The sequence below is a fragment of the Echeneis naucrates genome, chromosome 7 (assembly GCF_900963305.1).
Source record: "Echeneis naucrates chromosome 7, fEcheNa1.1, whole genome shotgun sequence".
NCBI classification, from domain to species: domain Eukaryota; kingdom Metazoa; phylum Chordata; class Actinopteri; order Carangiformes; family Echeneidae; genus Echeneis; species Echeneis naucrates.
The window spans coordinates 10,544,612-10,559,261 of NC_042517.1; positions in this window are offsets into that span (position 1 = coordinate 10,544,612).

A 14,650-nucleotide genomic window follows, 5' to 3' on the forward strand; every position below is an offset into this window, starting at 1 on the left:
CATGACACAAAACTGATGAAGAAGAGAAGTGAAGTGGTGCAAATCAGAGGGCGACATTTGGACTATTTAATGCGCATCAAGAGATGACACACCAGGATGTGTGGGACATCCTGAGCAGCCGGGGACGGTGCTGTGAAGATGACCCAATAAAAAAAAAAAAAAAAAGAAATCCGTGCACAGAGAGACGCTGCGTGCAATAAGCGGAGCGGTCGTCTCGCATCACGCACGACGTTAGGAGTTCCCCCGCTTCCACGGTGAAAACGCCCCTTCACTCCGCGGTCCTCCCGGTCCCTGCCGGCTGCAGCCTGTCTGCTGTCCCAGCCTCAGCGGCACAGCACGGGGGCTGCGCTCCGGGGCGGCGGCGTCCGTCTTCCTGCTTCCCTTCCTGCGATCTCCAATGATCACAATCTGGACCGCAAAGCCCGACAGGACAGGTAAGCTTGTCTTTGTTTTCTTTTAAAGGTCTGGTGTTGCCTGAGAGCGGAACAGGTGCATGCCCCGCCGTTTGCCGGCTGTTGGGAAATGACATTGTGATGATGAGGGGATGTGAAAGCATCTTCATCCCGCTTTGCACAAAAATCCACGCTGTACATGCTCAGCTAAAAAAAACAAAACAAAAAAAACAAACAAAAATTAAAACGGCTTTGTGTTTCAAGTGTCATGGAGGGATGGAGAGGGTGTAGCCACGGAGCTCTGAACCGAACAATATGGTTGGCAGGGCTGCTTTAAGAAGCTGCAGGGAATCAGAGCATCCTTTATGTGATCCGGATCGAGGCCCGGTCTGCAGGAAGAGTCAGCAGGTGCATCTGACTGGATCACACAGCAGCGTCTCATGCTCTGTTCAGCCCGGGGACAATAGCAGGCCTAACCTTGGACATGCCAGGGGGCTGCAGAGACTGTGGAGCTATGGCTTTACAGCTGATGCTCCACAGAGTGTGCTGTCGCGGGTGTGGCAGAGGGGGCAGGAGTGGGCCCCTCCATCACAGGCTCTGACGGAAAGTGGAAAGAGTTTCTTTAAAAACCGCACATTTATCTCAGTAGATGGTACAGAAGGGGAAACACAGCCTTGATCCGTTTGGTCAGACTTCAATATATATTTTTTTAGAAATTGTTTTATTGCCAGGTATGTGTAAACATACTAGGAATTTGATTCCAGTGTTTCAAACTTGGACAAGGGAAAGGCAGAAATAAAGGACAAAAGACTACAAAAATAAAAAGTATATATATATATATATATATATATATATATACACACATTGAAATGTCAAATACTCTTGTATTTGTTTGTGTAAACTGTAAAATTATAATAAAAGAAATCTATGCAGAGCCAAAAATGCTGCTATTACTACAAATAGAGCTAACCTACCACACTAAAAGTCCCATTAACAATGAAATACACAGACTTTCAAAACAAATACCATGGAATATGTGACAAATCTACATAGCTGCACCTGTCAGCAAATTTGATCTCAACACCTTTGTGCGCTGTGTAGAAGTTACCTTTACCAGCAATACAACCCACTGTTCTCCGTGCCACTCACACAGTGTGGCTCCTTGTGTGTTTGCCTCCTTTGCCAAATATACAAGGAATGCCAGAGGCTACGCTAACTCTCATACTAGAGGTAGAGGAGGTAGAATCAGAGCGGGCACAAATTAAATCTGAAATTCATCTATCTGTTTATCTATGCCTCTGTCCATCCATGCATCCCCCAGTCTCATTTTATTTTATTTCACCTGCTCCACTTTCAGTCTCCCTGGTGTGCATTACAACGATGGAAGTATGAGCAGTGTGGTGCTCTTCTGTTACATTCATTTGCTGTTTCGCAATAGCCAAAGCCCCTTTGTGTGACTCTGAGTTGTGTTAAGCATCTACAGGAAAAATAATTAAACACTTGTTTTCAAAGCTGTAGAAAGAGTTTCACTGCAGGTGATACGATCATGCAATTAAAGCAGTTTCTTTACATCTGTGACACATAAAATGTAACCAACACTTCAGCAAGCCCTTAAATTTTAAATAAGCAAGATACTCGCATAGTGTATGAAGAATGTGCACATCGTGGACACAGTGATTCTGCCACCAGAGCATGTTTGTCCCGTGTTGCACAGCCACACGATGCACTTTTATGAGTGGGGCTTTTGTGCATGTAAATTCAGCATGCGAGCTTGTTTAAGTCAGCACAGTTCGATATCATTTTCCCCCGAGTCTTATTTCAAGTCATGCTATTATTGATTTGTAATAGCTCATTGAAGCGAAGCCAGCGATCTGTTCGCAGCCAAATTGGAATGAACCACAAGACAAACTCACATGATATAGAAGCGAAAAGAGCTTTCAACGGCATATCAAAGATAACAAGCTGTATTAGAGTTACTCTCTGCATGAGGACCATCAACAATGTGTTGTTGTTTACAATGCATGACCTGGAGGATTTTTTTTTTCCTCTTCTCCAATCTCATATTAAAGTTATGACCCGTAATGCAGGCATTTATCTTTTAATGATGTAAAAGCCAAACCACAAATTAAACACAATTTTGAGATGGGCCAAAGTGCATGTTCCAAAGCGGGTGTGATGGTTCACAGGTAAGAGTTGTTATTTGAGAGGATGAAAGCAGTTTCAGAAACGCTCTCGTTTGAAAATTCAGTTGTGGTGACTTATTAAGTTTGAATGTTAGTTCCTATGCTTCCAAATGAATCAGAATGGTGATTGGATGTTTCACAAAAGATTTTCAACAGAGCAATAACAGCTGACTCTTGTCATATATATACACATAGCAGATTTCAATAGTCTGAGTAGATTTTTATCAACAAATGAACCTCTCCAAAGCGTATGATCCTTTCTATTCTCTATTCCCTCCACAGTGACACAAACACACGCGACAGATCTATATCTTATTTTTCTGACCCTTTCTGGTTATGACACAACATGTTAATGGAGAGTGGAAGATGGCTTCCCACTAGAAGCTGTTGGTCATCCTCTTCCACCCACTCCCACTGTCCCCAGAGTGGTGCCTCAGTGTGCCTACCTCCCCATGAGCTGTCACATTCTTCAACACAGCGCAATATAACGCTCCACCTCTTCTTCCATCTCATGAATGTGTCAACTACTAAAATAATGCCTACAGGCCCAGCTCTTTTCCCTTTTTTTTAAATCTTATTTTGAGAGGCTTGACAGAAGATGTTAGGCTTGGGTTCCCATGGTAACTGCATTTTAAAAAGACACTCTAGTTTTTCTGTATTATTTATCATGAGTGGCAACACTCTCTCCTTTGGTCAAATATGAAAGGAATTTAATTGCGCCCATCACGGTGCCTGTCATTTTCCTCTGATTGTGTGGTAAGAGTGAAACTGTGAGTTTTCTATTTAGCTACGAGATATACAAAAATGTGCAGAGGCAAGGAATCATCATTGCGTATGCCATGAGAAGATAGATTTTGAAATGATGACATGGAAGAAAGGTGATTGTCTTTTGTTTCTGCAGATTGCCTGATCTGATAAGGTTTGATATAATCAGGGAGACGAAGGACTATTTATCCCAGATAAATTACACTTGATCGATTTATTTGTTCATGAATTTACAACAAACCTTTTTCGATGAGAATATCTATATATCTAATATCTATAGTTTTATCACAACTTCTGAGAAACCCAGATAGTGTTGTTTTACAGGTCGCACTACCATCCCCTTTATTACATTTCTGCTCAGATGAGGTCATGATGTTTACCCAGCTCTTTAAATATCCAGGTGTGCACTCCACGATTATGCTTACTCAATCAGTGAAACAGCTTTGAAGGAAATATTCACTCTGAGAAACTCCTACTGTTTAGTTCCTACTGAGGCTGCGTCAATGATGGGGAGGGAATAGATCGTAATGCACTTCCACACATACTTGAGAATTTTACAGTCTACACTTTGCTTTGCTTTCTCTCACAGCAAAATCCTACAACGTGTAAATTTACCCAGATTGTATTTGTCAGTGAGTGTATCAACAATATGTTAACGTGTCTACAATCAGTGTCACACACACTCTGTGTGTCTGTACAGTAATTTTTTGTGTACATTCATGTATTACGATCTCTAATCTAATAGATTAGTGTATTCTAATTGTGTCTCAGGGACTCAAGCTTCTTTTGACCTTCAATGTAATGTATTTATGCTTTTTTATGTATACGGAGTTGACCTCCTGCACACAATGAAAATTACTTTGTGGCATAGAAATGAAGAGGCTGGTTCTTCCTCTTATGTAAACTGATTCATATTTAACATATTCGTCTCATAAATCAAGTGATGCATTTTGACAGCTCATTTTGAAACATTTCATCGCCTGATTTGTTCTAATCAGTGTGGATTAGCTGTACAGTGACCCAGCCTCCTGCTCTGATAATTCTGATACGCACATTTGCTACCTTTGACTGCAAGTGACAATGAAGCGGACAAATGAATTTGAAATCGCACAATCTGTCTTTTTATAGCAGTTCAGAAGGTGGAATTTAATACTTCACACATAGAAATGCAGAAACTGTATGAGCCCCTTTAATTCCCTATGCTGCTGTGCAGACCCTTTCAATGACTCACTGCTTATACTATGCAGGGGCAGGTAGCACAGCCACCCCACGGCTTGCTTTCTCTGGGGCGGGATGAACTTGCAGCCTCATTGGTTCAAAAGCAGCATCATTTATCTTGGTTGTGGTGTGATGGGATTTGTAGCAGACTTTACAGTCGTGCTACACAAACAGCTTCCAAGACTGCTGAGGGCCAAAGGTTTGCATGCGGTTTTCCCCGAGCAAGGACATCTTACTGCTCGTTCTTCCCCAACCCCCATCATCCTGCATCTGGTTTCTCAGAGCCAGGATCTGCTCAGCAAGGATTGATGAAGTGCCTATGTATGCCATTAGAGGGGAAGCCCTGATTATAAAGCAGAGATGTGGAGGGAAAGCATGATGAGAGGGATGTTCAGTGACTGGCTCGTGCATTGAGCTTCTTCTGTATGTAGAGACTATTTAGCATATACCATAAAACAACATGGCCTTTCAACAACAGTAGCTGCTTCAAATATGTCTAAATATACATAAAGATCCTGAAAAAAAATCATTGCAGATAATGCAGATTGTCAGTGGTAACAAGTACAATGTGAAACACTGTGATGGTTTGCACTGATCTCCACTTGGCACTAGCTGGAAGTCTGGAAATCATGAAAGTTATGAGGAGACGTGCTGTGGACACAAAGCTACCTGAACCAGATTTATAATACATCCAGTCAGTGTCAAGACAGATAAGTCATGCATTGCTTACATAAAAAGCAGAGATAAGTAGCCTGATTCTGCATCACATGGCAATTTCACCAAAAGCTCTAAATATCAACCCCACAGTAGTTATATAGGGAGCGTCTAGGGGCCACCAACGTCTGCAGGCTTCATCCCCTGGAGAACCTGCATGTACAAGAGTTCACTGCTGTCCCTTCTTGATAGCTCATTAGCTGTTTCAGTCATTAGAATAACCACCACACATTGTTATCTGCTTAGCTGGCACGGTTGTAACAGTATTACAAACAAGCGCCCTGGTTAGTGGTTAGCACAGTTGCCTTGCATCACAAAGCTTCTGCATCAGACCCCCAGGACCTCCCTGTGTCTGCATCCATTACCCCAGGGTCCGCTGGTCTCCTCCCACAGTCCAAGGACATGAACATCAGTTTATTAGCAACTCTAAATTGGTTGTTTGTACCTGAAAGTCTCTGTATGCCTGTCAGTAAGTGTCAGACAGGATGCCCCCCGCTGAATCCTTCATCTATAAGCAGTAGATACACTCACACTCACTCGTTTTCTACAGTCACAGGGGTTGCTGGAGCCAATCCCAGCTCACACTGGGCGAGGGCGGTGCGCACCCTGGACATCCCACCGGTCCATCACAGGGCCAACACACAAAGACAGACAGACACCAACAATTTGGAGTTACCAGTTAACCTAAAAATGTCATTTAACCTAAACATGTCTTTGGATGGTGGGAGGAAACCCACGCAAGCATGAAGAGATCATGCAAACTCCACAGAGAACAGACCGAGGCCTTCTCACTAGCCACTATGCCCTCATGCTACCCTGGATGGAAAAAAATCATCTCTCAATTCTAAATCCAATTTCCTATGAGATTTCTAGATTAGATTATTAACAGATAAAATTATGAAAACAAACCGTTCTGTGATTCCAGGGAGTTCCAAAATTAAATGTAGGATTTTGGGACATCGTCTCAATAGCTTTCAAAAATGTTAAACTTCAGCTACACCACCTTTAGCCACCTCATTACCACATCAATCTTTCCTGAAAGGCAGACATTCCCTGCTTGTAAATGAAAACATTTTCACCTGGCCACTTAAAAAAAACCTCCTTAATACAACAGTACCAGAATAATGGTCATCTTAAATAATCTGATTGGGGTTTTCTACAAGAATCCTTGTTTTACTAGATACTGAAGCATTGCTTTGGCAAATCATCAGTCCCTCTGTACTCGTGACATCAAATGATAGACACTGAGATTGCTGTTTGTGGTAGTCAAAGGCGCCATGAAGTGTGATCATCCTCCAAAAGTCCATTATGGCAGCCAACCTGTCCAATTTACTCATTCAACAGTTTGCACACAAAGAAGAGACTTGGATCAGCATCTATTGCCCCTCAGAATTATTCCCTAAAATAGAGCCAGATGGTTTGAGCAAACTAGCTTTGTGCTTGGGTGAGAACAACATCTTAAATCTCCAAATTAATGAATGGCCTAATTAACAAGAGTACACTTTGAGCATGCTTTGTTCATTTTGAGAGATCACAGTCAGGATTATTATCTGCACAGAGCGCTCCTCTGTGCAGTGCACTGCACGTAACTACTCCCACAAACTACCACTGCTACTGCTACTATTCAAATATGAAAACTAAAGCACGTTAGATTAGTTAGCAGTAAAGACTGTTAAAGTAGTCAGACAAAGGCCTATCAAAATATAGAAAGTGAAAGTGTTGCACTCAATTATGGTAACCAAAAAACAAAAAAGAAATTGAACAAAAACAGTCCTTTCATTAAAGTAAAAAAAAGAACAAAAAATTAAGAACAAACTGCTATCTACCTTGTGCTTTAACCATTAAAGATTCTACTGGAATCACTGGTTTGTATTGAAGCACATATAAAGCAAAAAAGAGGAAAAAGGTAATAAGCAGCATCAATACGCCTCTATAATCTGACCGATACAGTAGTGATAAATGCCTTTAAAATCTCAAATCGATTATTCTGAAAACTGAACCGGGTCACAATGAGAAGTTCCTAATGAATGACATGATTTTATTCCAAAACGGAGAGCAAGATCGGCATGTCAGACGGTTTTATGTCACCACCCTTTGATATTTCACGTTTTCTGTCTGTGGGTTAAAATAAGCACTTCCTTAAGAGGTAGAGGACCTCACCCATCACGGTTAGTGAACAAAACATAAGCGTGCAAATAGGAACAACAGTCTGAAAGTCTTGTGCAGTCTGTGTTTAGGCCCATCAGTCAGTCCAGGTATGGGATTATTTTCTGGACATCTGGAGGATGAAATTTAACTGATGTTTTTTTTTTTGTTTTTTCAAAACAATTCAAAAACAGCACACATCTCAATTATAAACCTTTAATACTGTGACCAGTGGAGGTGTTGTTAACACTGTCACGCTTACTTTTGTCTCTCACACCTTTTTTCTTCTCTGGAGGGAGGCCAGTACTTGATGCTGTTAGCACATGTACATTCTGTAGACAGCATGCTGTGTTTGAGGAGCAAGAGGACTCACACAAGCTGTCGTCCCTGTGTTCCTCCTGCTCTACTGTGACATATTTTTAAGATGCTATATTTGACAGATGTCTCCGGCCCACTGCTGATGAAGTATGGGCCTGTGGGCAACTGACGCCTGCCTGAAGAAAACATCAATTTTTGAGGCCTCTAAATTGACAGATTCTTTGTTTGATGGCGAACATGAAGAATAATGGGCACAGGCAGGCTGTGGTAATGGTGCATCATGGGCATTATTCTGCCCTAGATGATCAGTTATTATGTCTGTTACTATCTAGCAGTGTATCTGAGCTGTCCTGCTGCAGACGAGGGGCGTTTTATTGCATCACATCTGTATTTTGTTTCCTTATTGGGACAGAAATGAAACTCTAAATTTTGAGACTATCGCCCACTTCAATGCAGTTTCTGAGCTGATCTGAGTGTATGTTGGGTCGTGTGTGTCTGCCCTACTGTGAAATGAAGAGTGCAAAAGAAGTCATCGCTACACTGTAACAAGGCAACACTGATAAGAGTCCTGAATGCAAGGATTCAGCGATAAGCAAGTCTGTGTTCATGCGTATGTGTATTTATTAGGGAGAGTATGTGTGCGTCTCTGACTTTTGCTTATGTGTTTTTGTGTTGAAAATTTTTCAATAACTATGACTGATCATCTAAACACAGCTTATCTTATTAATGTCTGCAGCGTTTTATAACAGTTTTGAACAGGCAACATTTTCAAGGCAACAAAGCATTTTCCTCTGAAGATACAATCTGCTCTTTCTTGACAGTCAGATATGCCACATCACAGACATTAGATTTATCATATTTACTTTTCACCCAAATAGAATAGCAAATATATAAGACAAAGGGTCGTGTGTTAAAAAAAAGACTGTTTGAAATCTGAAGGCAAATACTTTGCTTCAGAAAAATCTGAGTTTACAGATGCCTCATATTTAAAGACATTTGTTGGACCATCTGTAGTCTCTTCTTGGGTTGTGACAGTTAGCCTACGAGCTGTAAATAAATCCTGAATGAGTTACAGGATTTACACTGGTAGTTACTTCTTTGCTACACATTTCACGCCACCAACAGCTGAACTGATCTACAGTACAGTGCATTCAGAAAGTATTCATCAATGTCTCAGCACCACGTAAAGCAAAAACCACATCTTGAGAAATTTCAGCAGATAAGACTGTGTTGGTAGTTAGTGATGGTATTCAGACCCTTTACTTAGTATTTCACTGACTAATCTATGGTAGAAATTACAACCCTGGGTCTTCTTGGGTGTGATGTAAAAGGTTCACACACCAGGATTTGGGGATTTCCTGCTTTTGCCTCTGCAAATCCTCTTAAGCTGTGTCAGGTCACATGGAGACCGTTCATGAGCAGCCATTTTTAGGTAACTGCAGAGGTTCAATTGGGTTCAAACCAGGGGGCTGGCCCATCCAAACACATTCACAGAGTTAACATTAAACCACTCGTGTTGTGATGGTTGTGTACCTGGGGGCTTTTGTCAGATTGGAAGGTATATTTTGCAGAATCTCTGCACCTCAACCACAGTGACCATCACCTTTCTTACCAACGACCTTCTCCCAGCCGCTCAGTTTAGCTGAACCGCTGGTTCTAAGTCAGCTCTAGTCCTGGTTCCTATTGTTTGTATTAATTGTAGATTGATGAGACGGAATATGAATGTTAATTATTTTTCACAAAAGGGCTCTGAGTACTTTATGATTGCACTGCATAATAAAAACCTAAAATGTTGCAAGCTGGAAAAAAAAAAAACAATTTTCATTAAAAGTTCACTTGAATAATTACAAATACACTTGAAAAACCGTGTCTTACATCTTCCTCGTCACTCGAGGTGTCTATCCATGCAGATAATTAGAATTTTATTTTGACTACCTCTATTTCAAGTGAGTCTACTCTTCAGCACCACAAATAAAATTCTGTGCACATCTGAGATTTTGTGCAGTAGGTACGAGAGGACAATACTTTTCAACTAGTTTTAAATTTAAGTGAACTGGCCTTTTGAGTCAGTGGAGCCATTCCCTAGCAGAAAAGTACAAGTTCACAGATGTCTTATATTTAACACAGTATTGGACCATCTGGACACCTGGCGGCTCAGGACCTTGAGAAGAGTACTTCTCAAGGTCAAATCAGCTTGGGGTTCATGATGTGACAGGGGGGACGCAAGACCTTTCCTCTGGGCGGTACCCCTCCCAGTCGAGGTATCACAGGCTCTGTCTCATCATCAGACCGCCAGTAGGTGCCTGAGAGTTTAGACGTGGCCTCCATTGATAAATTGGGGGGTTAAAGGTGGTGTCGAGGCAGGGACCAGTGGGCTGGACTTGAGAGGTTTGATATGGCTGTCATGTAAGGTGGGATGTATGTGGGTGGGGATCTTCAGCTTAACAGCTTAGCCCAGTTTCCAGGGCTTGATCCAATGTGCTCAAAACCATTTGTTAACAGGACTTTAGCCAATTCTTTGACAAAGGGGAGTTTGGGCAGTGGGATGAATTTTTACCACTGTGAAGATGGTGCTGTTACCTTCAGATGGGGCTTAACATTCTTAGAGTGATAGGACAGTGTAAAGTTAAAGCTTGAGAAGAAAAACGTCCACCTTCGTTGAGAGTTGAACATGAAGCGTCAAACGTTCAGCCTCTTGGATGACTAGATATATTGTACATTCTTGTGGTCAGACCAGAGAAGCACAGGATGGGCTCACCCTAACCCCCCCCCCCAACTGTGTGACTGTGCAATATTTTACAAATATCCACGTTGTTCATTCTCTATTACATGTAGATCTTAAATTAGGAAGTTAAACTCATCATGATGTTGTTGCAGTTGTTCAAAAATGATGTTCACTAATGCTGCTGGGGTACTTAAACCAGCTCTCTAACACAATACACTAAACCATTAACACTTGATTTAGCAGCTTCCTTCAAAGCATCTTTCATATAAATGTTTTGGTTTTCAGGCCGTAAAATATGTTGGCTTTATTTCCACCATTCTCACAGCCTTACTGTCTCGTAAGTAGCTCAAGAGCCTGATATTTGGAAACAAAGTGCACACATGGAGCTTATTACATTCTTACATTTTATATTGCTTCATTGTGATGGGTGCACCCAAACAAGATGGAAAATTCCGTAAAACAAGGTTTTCTATTTTCCTTAAATTTTTTTGAGAGCCTTTGACAGTCGGTGTTCATTTAGCAGGTCTCTATTTGAAAACCTTGCTTCATACAACTTCATTTTGGGCGTGTCTATCACTCATGAGAAAATTGTTCTTCAAAAGGTATGTCTAAGCCTCTTAATTTTTTTGGGTAGTGTTTTTGGCTCAGTTTGCTTTAACAGACAGACTGCCATGGTGCATTGCCTTTAGCAGCCAGGCATGCTTGCACGTTGCTGTTATAGCGTTGCAGTGTTTCACACAGAATTTAATTGGATTTGTGGTGAGTTGATCACATATCAGGACTGACCGGTGAGTCCGATCCTAACACACATGCAGCAGCTGTGAGCTGCGCACAGCTCTTAAAAGAGTCAACACCAGAAATCTCAGCATTGGGCGGCTTCTTTGTTCTATGACGATAAGTGTGAAGAAATCATCAGTTCGCTATGAAAATTTGGAAAAAATTACAGGGTGCCCAAGACATGCATGGCAATGTGGCAAACCCAAAATGAGAGACCAAAAAAAAAAAAAAAAGCTCTGACCTTCTGAGGCTGTATTGTTGTGTCACACTTGACTTATCCAAATCAGCATGCATTGTCAGCACACTCCACTCATGTGTAGCAGCTGCTCTGTGTTCCTGCCTATGAAAGCACTCATTGCTCTCCTGAGTCCTTGGGTTAACAGTGAAACACTGCACTACTGACTTAAAAATTTCAATTTCACAATCACCTTCTAAGGTCTCAAGGTAAAGCATAAACAATCAACAGGACAACACCTAATCAAAACCTAATTTTAATGCCAGCACACCCTTAGGTGCTCAGACGGGAAGAAGTGTGTTTGAAAGGTGAACACCAAGGGGATGAAGAGGACAAATGTGATGGTCTGAAATGAGCACACTTGAGTCTAAAATATCACCCTGTGAGTGACCTTCAAAGCTCGATGTGTTTGTATGCTGTATATCAATGAAATCTAGCTACCTGCTAGATTTCATCGAGACATTAAATACTAATGGACGCACAAGCACCACACTTCCCAAAATGTTTGGTCCAGAGTGGAGGTGGGAGCTGTCTGGGACTACCTTTGTTGTTTATGACTCAACCAAATGTTAAAACCTGTTGTGCATTATTCGCAGTGCTCTCTGACAGTTATGGGATATAGTTAGATAACATCCTAAATCTAGAACAAGACTGTTTAAATTTGGTCCATAAACTTGTGACGTATAAAGGAAAAATATTTGTCCTTTTCAAACAAAGAAAAGTTGACTCACCTAATGCAACTATTTTTAGAGGCCTTGTGTGGGACACATTGTTTTCAGAGCTTCACCTGCTGCAGTTATTGCGTGATAGTTCAGACTTTCCTTGATTCTTGTTCTTTGAAATCCAAGGAAGAAAGCACGATCATCAATGAAAGTCTTTTTGAAGACTGATTGTCATCATAGGACTTTTGAGTCAGAACTGCTGTGTCACCACATTTTCCCCGACTTCCATCATCTCTCTCAGACAGATGATTAGGTGTGTGGAGGCCATGTGAAACTGGAGAATGAAATCTCAAATGACAGAGTTGATTGTCCTCATGATCAGGTCTGTGTGTTTTTAGCGCCCCGAATTAGACCATCATTTCTGAAATATTTTTTATATATTTTGGATCCACCAAAAACATTTAGCAAAACATTGCTGCCCCAACAGTTTCTTTGCAGCTCCTACACAAAACTAAACAGCAAGACATTTTAGGGATTATTAACGACATTTTTCCTCAGCATTGGAACTAAATTAGCCTTGAGAGTCAACACAAGCCATTTCGATTTCTAGCTCTGGTTTAATATGAACAAACCACCCCTGTGTGTACAAAGGCAGCTTTGGAAAACTGCGCTACTGCACCCTTGGATGCATTATTAGGGGAACACTGTACCACAGGAAGTAGCACCTCAAGCTGTCAGAATGGTGAGAAAAAAAAAAAACAAGAAGTAACTTAGGAAGAGAGAGTGGTTGGTCAGGATATCCTCCTACAGCAGGATAATGAGCTAAAACGTGAGAAGAAAAGAAGCCAACAGCGACTTTTGGGTAGAGCAGCACATTCTCCAAATTGAAACCCCACCGAGCTGGTAAAGCATGAACTGAGCCGAGGGTGAAAGCAAAGCAAGCTAAAAATGTTTTTGTGGGAATTTCTGCAACAGCGGATAAACTGTCTGAAGAACATTTCATTTTTGAAAGTTTGTTCAGCTGCAGTATTGAATTTAGATTAAATGCCACTAATAGATTCCATGACATCTTTCTTTTACGCTTCTCCAGCTGTTTCCCAATTAATCAGTCAGGCGCTGAAGTTTAGGTTCAACCTTCACAACTGTGACAACTTCTCATCGTGACTCATTCATTTGGAAATACTAACTGAAATTTTCTCATTAACAACATTGCATGATCATATTATAATTAGACCACTAGACAGTCAGTAACTGGTAATACTGGATGATCTCCTGACCCAAATCCATTGTGCGTTAATTGACTGTTGTTAATATTGAACTTGTGAACCTACGCAGTGTCTTGATACAGTGACACATTTTTGTTTGGCAGAAATTTGTGTGGAATAAATCAAATCATCAATCTAGAAATTTAAATCAGTTAGCTCAATGCAATAGTACAATTTTTTTTTCTTTTAAAACAGACATACGGCCTCTCCACACAGTACGGTGTGCATACATGCAGCAATATAAATTGGCTGCTTCCCCTTTCTGACTTTGACATAGTCTCATTGAATAAACATGAATAAGACAAATTTGCACATGGAAATGTTTTGGAAAACATGTTTTTGACTTTTTAACGAAAACCAGTGTCATTACTGTCTTTAACACAGCGTTATAATGAGATTATCTTCTGTAATAAATGTTTGTAATAGTTTTCGTTCATTAATTAGATTAATGAAACACCTCACAGCTTCTTCAGACTTGTGATGGAAGCGGCACAGTGTGAGAGTGTGACATCTGCAGCATGTCAGAGTCAGAGCACACTCCTCTTTGATCGGGTTTCATTATGCAGAGGCAGTCTGACCTATTCTGAAAAAACCAAAAGAGGCTCGTTCCAGCCTCTAAAGCTGTAAACACAGAGATGTCGTCCGACAACTGGTTGGGGTACAACAGTTAATTATGGCCTCTTTTTTAAAATGCTATTACTCATTTCCCAGTTTACAAACACTTTCATTGGTTTTTCTAAAAAGCTAATTAGCAAATGTTTGGCTCGTTCCTAATGACAGCTTTTCCCCAGAAGCTTTGTTGTTTTGTTTTGGTTTTTTTTTTAATCATAGCTTTCCATATCTCCTTGTTACAAATCCTTTCCTCTCATTAATATTGTGTCTTATTTTATATGTCTCACTTTCGTTCACATGCACTACTTATTGACACTACTTATAAGCACATCCTCTTTATAATAGTTTTGCACTTTACTGGTAATCATTTATGAAGTTCTCTTCAGTTCTTACGTAATATTACACACGCCACAGGCCAACACATTTTATGAAGAGGAGCGGGAATATTTTAAGATAAACAGTGTATTTCGAGGACGGGCGGCAGCTGATGATTTAGCATTTTTACCACACTGGAAGGAAGGAAGAACCCACATTAAATTTTAATACCACTCTGTGACAATCCAATATTAAGTAGCAGTAAAGAAAGTAGGAGAGGAGTACTGAAGGAATTTCAGCATTGCTTCATTCAGAAGAAAATTA